This window comes from Sinocyclocheilus grahami, unplaced genomic scaffold, assembly GCF_001515645.1.
Source record: "Sinocyclocheilus grahami isolate Dianchi unplaced genomic scaffold, SAMN03320097.WGS_v1.1 scaffold767.1, whole genome shotgun sequence".
Classification (NCBI taxonomy): Eukaryota; Metazoa; Chordata; class Actinopteri; order Cypriniformes; family Cyprinidae; genus Sinocyclocheilus; species Sinocyclocheilus grahami.
Genome location: NW_015505946.1, coordinates 40,774 through 55,288, shown reverse-complemented (window position 1 = coordinate 55,288; position 14,515 = coordinate 40,774). Strand labels below are relative to the sequence as shown.

The following is a 14,515-nucleotide window of genomic DNA, read 5'->3' as shown; positions in this document are numbered from 1 at the left end:
CATCTGTCCGAGAACTGAATCTCAAGAGAAAGTGGGTCATGCAGCAAGACAACGACCCCAAGCACACAAGCCGTTCTACCAAAGAATGGTTAAAGAATCACAAAGTTAATGTTTTGGAATGACTGAGTCAAATTCCGGACCTTAATCCAATTGAAATTCTTGCTTTAGAAGCAGTTAATAGGAGGAAACCCACCAGCATCACAGAGTTGAAGTGGTTCTGTACTGAGGAATGGGCTCAAATTCCTACAAGCCGTTGTGCAGGACTGATGAGCAGTTACAAGAAACGTTACTTGCAGTTATTGCTGCAAAAGGGGGTCAGACCAGATACTGAAAGCAAAGATTCACATACTTTTGCCACTCACAAATATTTAACACCGGATCATTTTTCTCAATAAATAAATGGCAGAGAAAATATTTTTGTCTCATTTGTTTCTTTGGGTTCTATATATATATAATATACAGGTGCATCTCAATAAATTAGAATGTCATGGAAAAGTTCATTTATTTCAGTAATTCAACTCAAATTGTAAAACTTGTGTATTAAATAAATTCAGTGCACACAGACTGAAGTAGTTTAAGTCTTTGGTTCTTTTAATTGTGATGATTTTGGCTCACATTTAACAAAAACCCACCAATTCACTATCTCAACAAATTAGAATACTTCATAAGACCAATAAAAAAACATTTTTAGTGAATTGTTGGCCTTCTGGAAAGTATGTTCATTTACTGTACATGTACTCAATACTTGGTAGGGGCTCCTTTTGCTTTAATTACTGCCTCAATTCGGCGTGGCATGGAGGTGATCAGTTTGTGGCAGATTGTGTAGCCTAGTGAACCAAACTGAGAGACCATTTTGAAGGCTCAGGAAACCTTTGCAGGTGTTTTGAGTTGATTAGCTGATTGGCATGTCACCATATTCTAATTTGTTGAGATGTGAATTGGTGGGTTTTTGTTAAATGTGAGCCAAAATCATCACAATTAAAAGAACCAAAGACTTAAACTACTTCAGTCTGTGTGCATTGAATTTATTTAATACATGAGCTTCACAATTTGAGTTGAATTACTGAAATAAATGAACTTTTCCACGACAATTTATTGAGATGCACCTGTATATACAGTGGTGCACATTCGTTTTTCGGTCTGGTCTTCTTGGTGCTCACACTTCACATAGTGTGAACCATTAAATATAACTACAGGGCTTTCAAGTCTCACACGCTTACCGTGAGAGACACACATTTCAACCAGTTCACATGCCACACCTTGTATTTCTCACGCCGAGAAGTAAGGGATAATTTGTCCCGCTATATACAATTAATGGATGAGTCGCAGGCATACAAAAGGAAGTTCTCTGGCGAGTTCATAGCTGTCACCTGTTATACAGAGTTTAATGCCGCCTACCAGCCAATCAGAAATTATGCTGCATTCACGCCATGTCATAATTACTGGCCACGTACACACTGCAAGTTTCAGGATTGACAACCGCATTTAAATGCGGGAGTGAGTATCGTAAATTATCATTCCATGTGTGTACGGAACAAAGACTATAGAATACCAAAGACGTGTCAATCGTATAGTTTTGAATGGAGGAAAATGCAATTCTCAATATGGCCGCTCTATCAAAGGAAGCCCTGCCTTCTGAATAAAAGAGACAATCGATAATCGGTAAAGTCATCGTGTCACTGCAGCTGCCGTTAGACGTCTCGGTTGCTATAGAAACAGCGTTCGGAGACTTGTTGTTAGATTTCATTGGTGATTTCAAATATGAAATTCAATCGTAAGCTTGGCAAACAGTTTTGGAGAATTTGATGTTTCCTCATTCAAAGAGATGGGAGCTGCACTTGCATGCCCGAGAGGCGTTTCAAAGATGGCTGCCAAGTGACTTAAACTAAAGGGACTTTGGTACGGAACACGACTCACTCCTGAAACTGTCATGAATGGCAGCGTGGTAACATAGCAATGATGTGGCATCACGGAGAGAATGGCTTGCTTCTCGTGACATCATCATTAACAACTAGTTGTTCAGTTCGGTTCTGTACACACTGCATAGAATTTCTAAAAAAATGCGGTTGTCACTACCTGTATTTTTTGGGAGTTAATGTTGTCGAATGCGAATACCGTTTTTTTTAGTGAATTATGTGTGTCCAGAACATGATTAAGGAGTAAAAGATGAACTGACAACCAAATTTAACTGCAGTGTGTATGTGGCCACTGTGATTTTGAGATAACAACACGTGACGTTCTACTTGGAGCGGTTCACACCCTTGGACTCGGACTCTGAACTATTGCACTATCAATGCCTAAACATAGCGGATAATGAATCAGAGGTGGTCAGGTGGTACAAATTGTAGCTCTCAGAAAACTCCCAGTTCCCAAGTTGTAATTATGAGTTCTACAAAAACGTGAACGCTTTTTACAAGTTGGTATCTCGTAATCACAGTAATTACGATATGGCTTGAATGCACCTTTGGAATGTTATTGTTTCAGTGTAAATTACGTGATCCAGCTGCACTGCAAGCATGTTCGTTCGTTACTAGGCAACATGGATGCCCACACACGTAGAGTGTAAGTTGGAAGAGCAAGATCCAATGAATGCTGTAACCCTTAATTTTTTTGTTTATTTTTTTAAAACATTTTGATTCCTGAGATTAAGATTTTACGATTCCTGGACAAAATCACTTGCCTGTGATCAAAGATAGTGAGAGCTGATGTTGGGGAATATAGCCACATTCCTTCTAAATTATTATTGATAGAGTCAGAAACTCTCCAACTGCTTTGCAACCAGAAGCTTTAACTTAGCTTTGGCTTCCTGAAACTAAGGAAAGGACTAGAGATGTTATAACATTTGGTAAATCTGATAAAAGACAAATTTTTCCAAATAAAATAAATTTTTATATATTTCAAAAATACAAATGTATCAAAAATAATAAAAAAGAAATTTGGCCCCTAACAATTACACATTTCAGCTTATGAATGCTTTTTTTCTGTTGTAAGTTTTTGTTGCACATTTTGATGCCTTGATGGCAAGGGTGGGGGCTCCCACTTAAAGCACTGTGGCTTCCTCACTCAAATGCAGATGCAGAGAGAGTGTTCTTCATGGTGGGTTTGAACAAAACCAAAACTAGGAACAGTTTGGCTCTGGATGGAATGCTATTATCAATCATGATGGCGAAAATGGCTGGCCTTGAGCCACAATGCTTTAAGTGGGAGCCCCCTACCCCTGTCATCCAGGCACCAAAATGTGAAACAAACACTTACAACACAAAACACCATTCACAAGTTGAAATGTATACTCTCTCTCTCTCTCTCTCTCTCACTCACTCACTCACTCACTCACACACACACACACACACACAGAGAGAGAGAGACAGCTTGACATACATGCTCAGGTTTAGTCCTGCAAACCTACTGTATGTGTACAGTATGTACATTGAGCACTGCTGTGCAGTTGGATTGTTTGGGGCCAAATTTATTTTAATTTTTTTTTACATTTGTATTTTTGTAATATATAAAACAATTTACTTTATGTGGATGAAATTGTCTGTCTTTTGTTATATTTATCATATTTACCCATTGTTTTAATTTCTATTTGTGCTGGTCATTTATGAACAATATATAAAATTTAACTGCTAGCAGAATTGGGCGGCGCCGAGGGGGTGCTGCTGCAAAAATGAGTGGCTCCTCCCCTTACAGATTAAATCTTACTCCACACTTTTGATATAACTCTGTTTCTCTCACAGACTTACATTATGTGTGGCGGCACTTCCCCTGGGAGAAATATAGGCTATATATAAAACAGCAGATGGGCTGATTAATTGAAAATGCAATTTAATTCTCTGCCAGCAGGCGGCGCTTTTGGAGAGGCAGAAATGTTGGTTTCCCCAGTAATGGCTGTAATCAAAGCAGCACTCCGCTCATAAACACGATTTTATCGGGCATTATAGGAAAGATTAAATGAACATGACATCGAAACATTTCTACAGACAGTCAGAGTGGTGGCTTCTGCCGGTGCTGTGAGGAATCATTCTCAGAGTCTTTGGGTTTTGATGCCAGAAGAATAGACTTTTATTATCAGAGAGATAATGCAGTCTAGAGATTATCTGCAGAAAATCTATCTAGTCTGTGTCTGTTCTCTCTTTTATACAGTGGCGTGCCCATGTTCAGATACATTTCATACATATGGTTATTGTTTATTAACTATTTTACCTCATATGGCTATGTCTCCAGCCTGCTTTTAGGATGTAGAATTTATTTTAAGTGAAATGAGGAGGCCTAATCATATATTTTGTCTAATGTCAAAATAGGACATGCAACTTTACCATATACTGTATTTTTGTAATGTCTGCACCAAGGAGGTCTCATCATATATTTTGTCTAATGTCCAAATAGAGTGTGCAGCTCCACCATATACTGTACCCCTGCACTGTCTGCACATTCCATTCTCATGCAGGCCTCACACACAGGCAGATACATGATTATAACAGTGGAATAACTTGATACATAAATGGCTAGATTCACATTGATTATACTTGAGTAGTTCATATTTTGACCAATAAAAATCTTCTACATCAGTTCCTTTCAAAGATACATTCATATAAAAAACCCCGCGCCTGCAATGCTCATGTTTATTCAACGAAGTCAAAGCCTTTTGGAAAATCTATTTGTGGTGGTCAGTTTTGATATTGTGGAGGGCCGCCACAAATAAATCAATGTATGGGAACCACTGTAACTTGAGAGACCTGTAACTATAAAAATAAAATCATTAATATAGTATTATTGCACTCTAATTAGTTAGTTTATTTTTAAAATAAGATAATAAACAAAAGAATAAGTAAATAAGCAATATCACATGTAGACGAGCGATATGGCTGTACATCGGCACAGCTGTGATTCGGTCATAGGTAAACACAGCGTGCTGATATACAGCCATATTGCTTGGCTATGAGTGTGAAATTGTGTTTATACAACAGTTCAACGGCACGAGTGTGTAAATACAAAAGAAACAAGAACTGAGTGTCTTTAAAACCCCTCTTTTGTGCTCTCTTTCTTCCACCACGGATTCAGATCTCAAGTTTACAGTTTAACAGCTGAGCCTCCGTTACTAATTCGAAAATGTTACTTTAGAACTAGTAATGAAGGAACGTTAAGTTGCTTCATTGAAAACTTCTTGTATTTCTGTATTAAAAGCTCACTGTATTATGTAGAGTATTATGAGAGAGAGATGGACTGAGCAAGTTATTACCTGCGTCTGATACAGCATTGATTCTTCAGCTAAATTTAATAATCAGCATAAAACATTAGTTTGAATGTCTGCTGAGGAAAGCAATATCTTTGTCGTACTATCCTTCCATCTGTTAAGGGTGATTTCCGATGACAGCTCTGCTCAGTGCATTTGGTGGTTACGTCTTACAAGGTGTTGAAAAAAAAAACAAGCTGTTGTTGAAAGTAAAAATAACTTGCTTGTTTACAACCCTGTTTCAGTCTCTTTCATTATAAAAGTCTTTACTGCTGACTCACTCATAAAAACAGTCTCTTGTCGCCATCTAATGGCGGAACAATGTAATTAATCACCATCACGACCACATGCACCATTTCCCAATACTAGGGGTGACCCTGCATAGTCGAAGATTCGATGCTTCGATAGGAGGAGCCTGATTCGACTACCAATCTCACAGTCTATTATTCGCGGGGTGTTATGATCATGCCATTTTGGCTATATGGGGGTGCTCAAATGAGTTCACATAGAACTACTGATTTTATCCTAATAAGTTAATATACAGGCTATTAAAATAATGCTGTAAATAAGAATCTGAAAAGAAAGAAGCTTCAAAAAAAATATTTTAACGTGCGTGAATAAATCCAACAACCCTATAGATTTCAGTTTCACTTTCCATAATCCGTGACTGACAGAGGAGCATCTTGGCGGCAGGGATTTAAAACTTTAACAAGACTCAAATTGACACAGGCAGAGTTAAAGACTGGATTTTTTTCGATCAGGTGCGGTACAAGTGATTTCAAAACATTTCAGCCGGTTTATATATATCGTGTATATATAATTTATCTCGTATAAGATGCATTTAGGTTAGTTGCGCTGCAGTAAAGTGCTTCATTGTAGTACTATGGTGATTATCTCTTCAGCGCGCAGCGCGAGCATGGACAAACCACAATGCAGAATATGAATAACTGTGACTGGGAATGTCATATACATAACATTATAATGAGAACACTATTATAATAAAACGCTGTGAATTTTTTACGTTTAGTTGCTGTGTTTCTTCACATTGTTGCGTGAAGAAAGCGCCCACAAAAGGTGTTCATTCAGAGCCGCACAGACACGTTCGTGCATTCAGGCATTTTGTGCAGATAGCCTATAAGTCGTAATATATATTATGTTGTATAAATAACTAAGCGTATTCTATATGAGATAAATGATGAGTTAAATCCCATTGATTAAAAACCTGCTGCTTCATGCTACTGGTCATCTTCAGCGCGCGCAAGCTCAAAACAGAAATGCAGAACATTAATAACTACTGTCATATACATAATGTTATAATGAGAGCACTATTGTAAAAAAATATTGTGAATTCTTAGGGTTTCACTGACGCTTAATGTTAACTATCTTTTAGTCAAAACATAAAACATTATTTACCCCGTTTGTATCTGCGAGGTGTCCGTTACACATTTTCCCTGTATGTTAACATAATTATGACTGTCGAATGTCTGACTCGACTCTTGGTAATGTATTTTGCCCCGCCCCCAACACATATGATTAGACTATCAGTCGAATATCGGCAAGAATCGAAAATTCCGATTCGACTATGAAAATCCTTAGTCGGGGACACCCCTACCCAATACTAAATATTCTAATTAAATACTACTATTACTTATATAAAATATTATTTACTGAATAATGATATTTAATAAACAACAACAACAGCCATCATAAAAGTTGCTAGACAATTCAGACAAAAGTACAAAGGCAGGGCTCTGATAAACAGCATTGAAGTTACATAAAATATAACGTGATAAGATTTTGCCCTCATCCAAAACTATTTGCTATGGAACAAATAATAGATTAATGAGACCAAAGACTGCCTGTTAGCTTTACCCAAAATAAATTATATCTCATGTTTAACCACTATAGAGACATCAGAGCTAGCGGCAAACTTGAAAAGAGCTGGCCGAGGTAAGGCTGCTCTTGGCGGTTTCATTGGCGCTGAACAGCTGCTGACATCCTGGAACTCACATCTCCGAAAACGTTGAAGCAAATTTTCAAATAGACGTTTTCTTTATTAACAAAGCATATTTGAAGTCTAAACAAGTACATTCTCACCTAAAAAAAAATTCTTAAAACTAAATTCCGTGACACAAAAACAGTATTATTTATACAATTATAGTGGATACGGATGTCCGCTGTGACACTCGCTGTGAGAAATACAGCAAGCGGAGTTATACACAAATGGTAAAACGGTTGGAGTTCCGATATCACTTGAATATTGCACTCCTGGAAAAGGCTCTCAGCCAATCAGATTCGAGAACCAGAAAGAGCTGTTGTACTATTATATGTAAAGGATAATCAACTTCCCAAGGCAACAAGGTTCTTGGCCTCCACGTCCACTGCATTTAAAATCGTTTAATGCACGGCAAGCCATTGATTATCCCGCTCATTCCATTGTCATTTGCCAACATTTACAGCTTAAAGCTGTTTATGATGTTAACAGCGCAATATTTAACTGGAAGGGTAAAAATGGCGGTTATTATAGCATTTATTTGAATTAAATATTGATCGATCTATGAGAGAGAGAGAGAGATGACAGTTGTGTGAGTTACCTGTGTCAGCTCGTCTCACTCTACAAACAAGGAAGCTGTTTAGTTACTTCGATTTTACCTTGTTGCTGAGGAATATAATGTAGCGATCTAGTATCTATACTATTTTATTAATTAAAGTCGTGGGACAGCACCGACAATAAGTTTCTGTGTGTGCACAGTGCAATCTGCAATCTCCGACCTCTCTCCCTCTCACTGTGTTTATGTGCGAGTGATGTGTGTGTGCATCAATTAAAGCAGCGTATTAATATAGAACGGTGATTAAACTGACTTGGAACTACCTGTGCATTAAACGGTTTTAATGCATACCTGCCAGCCAATCAGAATCGAGTATTCAAACAGACCATGGAATAATTTAAAATAAAAAATAAGTATTAAGGTCTCTGTCTCCACAGTCAGAAATATAGTTAGAAAATGGAAGGTGACAGGAACAGTCCCAGTGAAGGAAAGATGTGGTAGGCAGAGAAAAATATCTGAAAGGAAAACATGAAGAATGGTTGGAATTAGGGGTGGGCGATATGACTAAAATCTTATTTCACGGTATTAGAAATTTTATTTCATGATAACTATATATATATCTCGATATACAGTGTTTTATTTTATTTTTGTTATAAAATAAGAAAAAGAAGCAAATTACAAACACAATAGAACAAATAAATATGAAATTTAATAAAGTGTATAAATAAAACACTGCATAGTCTTCACTGTATCAATCAAACATGAACTGATCCAAAAGTGATTCAGTCAAGTGCAGTGAGTGATTAACATTAGTAATGACAGACATCAGCAGGTAAATTTGACTGCTGTCCCTTTGAGACCAACTGCACGGATCCAAAATACTGATACACATCCGTTTTTCACCCAATGTTTCGTTTATTTAACACATAGCCTACTGTGTTTACGTGAATGCTCCACACGGTGGGTAATTTTACAAAATTGTGTGTGTATTTGACCATTCAAGCACGAAAGAGATCTGTTTTCGCAATCGCATGCTGTCTGAGAGAGAGGGTTTCAGTGCACACACTTTGGCTGTGAGTCAGTCAGCGCGAGCAGCGGATTAAGTTATTTTTCACTGCTTATTGCAGTTAATAGCTTTATTAAACATCATGCACGTCACAAATACGTGATCGCATGCTGTCTGAGGTGCTTTCTGAGTGCGTGTGTCAGTCAGCGCGAGCACCGCATTGAGTTCTTTTTCACTGCTTATTGCACTTATTAATTCTATCAAGTGCCTCCCACTCTTTCTTTTCTCATTCATGCATGTTTCCATATTACTCGAAGGTGTATATAACTTTTAAGTAGTACTATGTTACAAAGATATATTTGCATACCACGGAACACACGTTATAGCAAAATGTCTATCGATAGACACTTTATTCCGCGGTAACGATATATACCGTCATACCACCCAGCCCTAGTTAGAATGGTCACAGACAAACCACAGACCACCTCCAAAGAGCTCCAAGAACATCTTACTGCTGGTAGTGTCATTGTACACCATTCCACAATCCATCGCACTGTGCACTAGGAACAGCTCACTGGAAGGGTGATGCAGAAAAAGTTCTCTAAAAAGTTTCTATGTTCTCTGTACTGCCAACAAGCAGAGTTGTTTGAGGTATGCAAAGGCTTATCTGGACAAGCCAAAATTATTTTGGAATAATGTGTTGTGGAGAGATTAAACTAAGATAGATTTATTTGGTCACAACCAGAGGCGCTTTGCATGGTGGAAAAATAACACAGTGTTCCATGAGAAGAACCTCCTCCCTACTGTAAAATTTGATGAAGGGTTGATTATGCTGTGGCGCTGTGTGGCAAGCACAGGTACTGGAAACCTTGCTAGAGTTGAGGGTCACATGGATTCCACCCCAGTATCAGCAGATTCTTAAGAGCAATGTTTAAGAATCAGTCAAGAGGTTGTTAAGTTACGCCGGGGTTGGTTGTTTCAGCAGGATAATGACCCAAAGCATTGTTCCAAATCTACCAAAGAATTCATGCACAGAACCAGATACAGTGTTCTAGAATGGCCATCCCAGCCCCCAGACTTGAACATCATAGAAAATCTATGGATTGATTTGAAGAGGGCTGTTCATGCTCAGCAGCCATCAAACCTTACTGAACTAGAGACATTTGAAAGGAAGAATGGTTCAAAATACCTGCAGTCAGAATTCAGGGACTTATCAGTGGCTATAAGAAGCATTTACAGGCTGTTATTTCAGCAAAAGGTGGCTCTACTAAATATTGATGTGATTATTTTATTGGGGTGCCTAAAGTTTTGCGCCTGTGTGGATCACATTGCATTGTTTCTGTTGAATTAATACATTTTATTTCAAAACTGAAATGTTACTGTTTCCATAAGGTATAAATTACATCCTAATGAAGTTGCTGCTAATTGCTGCTAGGCCAGTAGATTATAATTGAAAACTTATGATAATTATCACATGTGCAATCTCACATCCTTGTTCTCCCCTCTTAACAGTATAATACACAACAATTACTGCATGTTCCTTCCATACATGTGTTACACTGTATTATTTTACATTATAACAGTCTTCAAAACATATTTTAAATTAACTTACGCTCAATCTCCGTTGAAGTAGGCCTGAATCCCCTCCCCCACCGGAGATCTCTCATGTGCAGCAACAAAACACTAATATAAACACTAAATTAAGTCATCCACTCTGTGCAGTCACACAACTGAAACCACCACAGGTCCACAAGTTGATAACCAGCCTGGATTATATCCGTTTAACAATTTTTTAACAACTGTTTTCTCCTCACTTGTAACTGCTGCTTCTATCGGCGCGCTCTCAGTTCCCCTCTGACGCACATTCTCTTGTGCACATACTCAAACTCAGCGCGCATAACTGCATCATAGCAAACGCTTAAAGGGGGAAAATCACCAGGGGAATTAAATATTGGGCTATTCCTGCCCTGGTTACGTATAGTATCTCACAAAAGTGAGTAAACCCCCTCACTTTTCAGCAACCATTTTAGTATATCTTCTCAAGGGACAATACTATAGAAATGAAACTTGGATATATTTTAGAGTAGTCAATGTGGTGTATAGCAGTACACATTTACTGTCCTCTGAAAATGACTCAACATACAGCCATTATTGTCAAAATAGCTGGCAACAAAAGTGAGTACACCCTAAGTCAGGGATCCTCAAATATGATCCACGAGATCCACTTACCTGCAGAGTTTAGCTCTAACCCTAATCAAACACACCTGAGCATGCTAATCAATGTCTTCAGGATCATTAGAAAATCACAGGTAGCTGAGTTTGATCAGGGTTGGAGCTAAACTCTGCAGCGCATTGGCCCTCCAGGGCAAGATTTGAGGAACCCTGCCCTAAGTGATAACAGCTGTGTCATGAATAAGCCACATGTCCTATTCATCATGTTCATGTTTTTGTCTGCTTGACAGGACCATACAAATTTGTGTATCTTGTATTAGAGCAGTTAAAATTTGGTGCTTTGAGTACAATTTTCTCGTACTGACCACTGGATGTTCAACATGGCACCTCATGGCAAAGAACTTTCTGAGTATTTGAGAATTAGAATTGTTGCTCTCCACAAAGATGGCCTAGGCTATAAGATCTGTAACACCCTTAAACTGAGTTGCAGTACAGTGGCCAGGGTCATTCAGAGGTTTTCTAAGACGAGTTCCACTCGGAACAGGCCTCGCAAGGGTTGATCAAAGAAGCTGAGTCCTCGTGCTGTGCGTCAGGTACAGAAGCTGGCTTCAAAAAACAGACGCATGAGTGCTGCCAGCATTGCTTTAGAGGTTGCAGAAGCGGGAGGTCAGCTTGTCAGTGCTCAAACCATATGCCGCGCACTGCAACAAGTCGGTTTGCATGGCTGTCGTCCCAGAAGGAAGCCTCTTCTAAAGCTGGCTCACAAGAAAGCCCACAAACAGTTTGCTGAAGACAACCTGTCCAAGACCATGAATTACTGGAACCATGTCCTGTGGTCTGATGAGACTAAGATAAACTTGTTTGGCTCAGATGGTGTCCAGCATGTATGGCGACGCCCTGGTGAGGAGTACCAAGGAAATTGTGTCTTGCCTACAGTCAAGCATGGTGGTGGTAGCATCATGGTCTGGGGCTGCATGAGTACTGCTGGTACTGGGGAGCTGCGGTTCATTGAGGGAAACATGGATTCCAGCATGTACTGTGACATTCTGAAGCAGAACATGATGCCCTCCCTTCAGAAACTGGGCCGAACGGCAGTTTTCCAACATAACGACCCCAAACACACCACCAAGATGACAACTGCCTTGCTGAGAAAGCTAAAGGTGAAGGTGATGGAGTGGCCAAGTATGTATCCAGACCTGAACCCTATTGAGCATCTGTGGGGCATCCTCAAGCGGAAGGTGGAGAAGCGCCATGTGTCTAACATCCAGCAGCTCCGTGATGTCATTATGGAGGAGTGGAAGATGATCCCAGCAACAACCTGTGCAGCTCTGGTGAATTCCATGCCTAGGAGGATTAAGGCAGTGCTAGATAACAATGGTGCTCAAACAAAATATTGACACTTTGGACACAGTTTTGACATTCACTTAGGGTGTACTCACTTTTGATGCCAGTTATTTTGACAACAGTGGCTGTATGTTGAGTTATTTTTAGAGGACAGTAAATCTGTACTGCAGCAAACTTCAGACGGGCCTGGACATGTACTGGCTTAAGCAGGGGGACATGTCTGGCACTGCAGGATTTGAGTCCCTGGCGGCGCAGTGTGTTACTGATGGTAGCCTTTGTTACTTTGGTCCCAGCTCTCTGCAGGTCATTCACTAGGTCCCCCCGTGTGGTTCTGGGTTTTTTGCTCACAGTTCTTGTGATCATTTTGACCCCATGGGGTGAGATCTTGCGTGGAGCCCCTGATCGAGGGGGATTATCAGTGGTCTTGTATGTCTTCTATTTTCTAATAATTGCTCCCACAGTTGATTTTTTCACACCAAGCTGCTTACCTATTGCAGATTCAGTCTTCCCAGCCTGGTGCGGGTCTACAATTTTGTTTCTGGTGTCCTTTGACAGCTCTTTGGTCTTGGCCATGGTGGAGTTTGGAGTGTGACTGTTTGAGGTTGTGGACAGGTGTCTTTCATACTGATAACGAGTTCAAACAGATGCCATTAATACAGGTAACGAGTGGAGGACAGAGGAGCCTCTTAAAGAAGAAGTTACAGGTCTGTGAGAGCCAGAAATCTTGCTTGTTTGTAGGTGACCAAATACTTATTTTACCGAGGAATTTACCAATTAATTCTTTAAAAATCCTAAAATTTGATTTTTTTTTCTCATTTTGTCTCTCATAGTTGAGGTATACCTATGATGAAAATTACAGGCCTCTCTCATCTTTTTAAGTGGGAGAACTTGCCCCACTGTATATATATACATATATTATCAGTGGTGTGCGGTGGTGTTCTGAAATGGGGAGGCAAAGTCCTTTTATAAAAAAGATCAAATGTAAATTCCTGTCCCAGTCACATGTTCTTGGTTATATAACCATTACTTACACTACCAGGGAAAAAAAAATAAATATATATATATATATATATATATATGTATATATATATACACACACACACACACACACACACACACACACTACCGGTCAAAAGTTTGGGTTCAGTAACACTTGTAATGTTTTTAAAGAAGTCTCTTTTGCTCATCAAGGCTGCATTTATTTGAACAAAAATATAGAAAAGAACAGTAATCTTGCTAAATGTTATTACAATATAATACAATGGGTTCTATTTTAATATCCTTTATAATTTAATTTATTTCTGTGATGCAATGCTGAATTTTCATCAGCCATTACTCCAGTATAAAGTGTCACATGATCCTTAAAGGGGTCATAGGATGCCCATTTTCCACAAGTTGATATGACTCTTTAGGGTCTTAATGAAAAGTCTGTAACATAGTTTGGTTAAAATTTCTCAATGGTAGTGTAAAAAAACACCTTTTTTACCTTGTCAAAAACAGCTCTTTTCAGATCAAGCTGTTTTTGTAGCATTTTCCTTTAAATGTTAATGAGCTGTCCAGTCCCCGCCCCTCTCTTCCGAGCTACTCTCAGATAGACCGTTTACTTTAGCCGCATTCATCGTGAAACTTACTAATTAGCACATTATTAGGAAAGTTGATTTACAAAGATTCATTACAAAACATATTCACTTCTTCTGTAGATGATGCTGGATCATGAATGATTTGCGCGAACATAGACACATTTATGTAGATCGGGGACACATTCCCTTCAGAAACAATGTAATCCACTGTGTCTTCAGCGGCTCAGATGTCGGGAGTAAATGACGACTGCTATGTTCATTATTACATCCAACAACAGAACACCTCAATTGCTTAGGAGTCATTCTTGTCCACATCTGCTCCGGCGGTGAAACAATGGCGGACTGATGACAGCTTAATAACATTATTATAACGATAACATTAGTGTTTACTATTGTCATTTTGCATTATTGACACTATTTTCCTAATTAATGCTGTTCAGTTGCTTTGTCACAATCTGTATTGTTAAAAGCGCTATATAAATAAAGGTGACTTGACTTGACTTGACAGCTCACTCAGGGCGGGTCTAAGGTAAGATGCCAGTCCAGTCTGCTGAAACGCCACTGTCAATCAAACTATCGTGGGGTCACACAGACAGGCATCTGAGATCGGCTCGATTTGAGAAAGGGGAAA

General features: G+C 39.0%; 1 protein-coding gene and 1 long non-coding RNA gene across 6 annotated transcripts in view; both read left to right on the top strand.

The window, feature by feature from the left end:
* Positions 1 to 14,515, top strand: part of LOC107561326 (centrosomal protein of 95 kDa) — a 197,192-nt gene that overhangs the window by 149,029 nt on the left and 33,648 nt on the right. The gene's annotated exons all lie outside the window — the stretch shown is intronic.
* LOC107561328 (uncharacterized) overlaps positions 1 to 14,515 on the top strand; it is a 21,771-nt gene that overhangs the window by 4,862 nt on the left and 2,394 nt on the right. Inside the window, exon 2 of the long non-coding RNA XR_001605838.1 lies at positions 6,348 to 6,354. This is a non-coding gene — a long non-coding RNA (uncharacterized lncRNA). The remainder of the gene's footprint in view (positions 1 to 6,347; positions 6,355 to 14,515) is intronic.